The sequence below is a fragment of the Sorex fumeus genome, unplaced genomic scaffold (genome assembly GCF_029834395.1).
Source record: "Sorex fumeus unplaced genomic scaffold, SorFum_2.1 ptg000006l, whole genome shotgun sequence".
NCBI lineage: Eukaryota > Metazoa > Chordata > Mammalia > Eulipotyphla > Soricidae > Sorex > Sorex fumeus.
In genome coordinates, this window is record NW_026606063.1 from 54,829,892 (window position 1) to 54,831,544 (window position 1,653).

General features: G+C 39.3%; 1 non-coding gene across 1 annotated transcript; it reads right to left on the reverse strand.

Annotated features, from left to right (window-relative positions):
* Window positions 1-310: 310 nt before the first annotated feature.
* Window positions 311-514, reverse strand: LOC130038585 (small nucleolar RNA U3). Its single transcript, XR_008794738.1, has one exon. It is a non-coding gene; the product is annotated as a small nucleolar RNA U3 (small nucleolar RNA).
* Between the last annotated feature and the right edge of the window lie 1,139 nt (window positions 515-1,653).

Below are 1,653 nucleotides of genomic sequence, written 5' to 3' on the forward strand. Positions count from 1 at the left end.
AGGAAGGAAGGAAGGAAGGAAGGAAGGACAAAAACAAACATGTGCATGAAATGCTTGAAAGCTGTTGAAGATTTCAGATTTCTCTGTATAAAGGTCAAAACAGAAACTGCTTCAGAGCAGAAGAGAATTTGAGGAAACTCTGCTTAGGTAAGAGAAAGGATAAGTTTTACCTGCTCTTCTCCCCACCCCCACCCCCAACCACTCAGACCACATTCTCTGTCTCTCTCTGTCTCTCTCTGTCTCTGTCTCTGTCTCTGTCTGTCTGTCTCTCTCTCTCTCTCTCTCTCTCTCTCTCTCTCTCTCTCTCTCTCTCTCTCTCTCTCTCTCTCCCCTTCTTCCAAAGAAAGAGAAGAACGATCATCAATAGTAAACGGCGGTTGCAAAAGTAGCACCTAGAAATGGCTTCTTGCTCAGGAGAGGATGATCTGGCTCCTCATCGTGGTTTCAGGTGTTTTTCATGATCAGAGAAACTTCTCTAGTAACAAACTATACAATGATACCTGAAAGTAGTCTTAAGCATTACCTTCTTAAACTTTTCCTCTAATGAGTGTGATGAGTCATATTATAGTTATTATTTCTCTTTTGATAGAAGGCTACGATTCTGGCAGCACTCACAATGAATACTGTATTTGTAATAGAGACAGGGTATTGTGAAGAATTTTGAAGAACATTTTACAATTTCATGAGAACTTTTTATTACTCATAATTTTGTAGGGTTTATTTGTTTTTGATCCATGCTGGGGTCCTTAGAGGCTTAGGTCAGTGCTCAGAAGACCAGGTGGTATTGGAGAGATTAAATCTCAGTCGCCTACGTGTTTTCTGCATCTCTCTCTCCCAAGCCAACTTTATAATACTGCTTCAGAGAGATAGTATAGAACTGAGCATGTGAATTACATGCAGCCAACTCTGGTTAAATCCTTAATATCTCATGACTCCCTAAGCACCACCAACAATTCAAGTAGAGCCATAAGTATCCCCTGAACACTGTTGGTTGTGGCCCCCTAATTTATTAAAATGTGAACAATCTGTGTGGATAATGAAAGGATGAAATTTTAACACTGGAGGTATGGTTAGTCTTATATTTATAAAATATAATCAAATAAAAAAAACTTTGAGGCCAGAGAGTACAGCGGATAAGGCACTTCCTTTCCATGCAGTCAACCTGGGTTCAAACCCCAGCACCACATATAGTTCACTGATCCCTGCCAGGGGTGATCCCTCAGTGCAAAGGCAGGAGTAAGTAAGTCTTGAGCACAACTGGCCATGGCCCTAAGGAAATAATAAGAAAGCCTTCAATTTCAGTTTTATTTTAAAACTGTAATTAATATTAATTGCAATTTGTACTTTACCTCTTTCAATAAATCTTGACTAATTGTTGATAAAATTATTATTATTTTTTGCTTCTAGAGTCACACCCAGCAATGCTCAGGGATTACTCCGGGCTCTGCACTCAGGAATTACTCCTGGCGGTGCTTGGGGTAATTTGGGATGCTGGGGATTGAACCTGGGTCGGCCTCGTGCAAGACAAATGTCCTACCCACTGTACTATCACTCTGACCATAAAATTATTTTTTAAGTGTACACAATAAATTAATTCTGAAATTTTACATTTACTCTAAGCTATACTTTTGACAACATATAAACAATTTCATA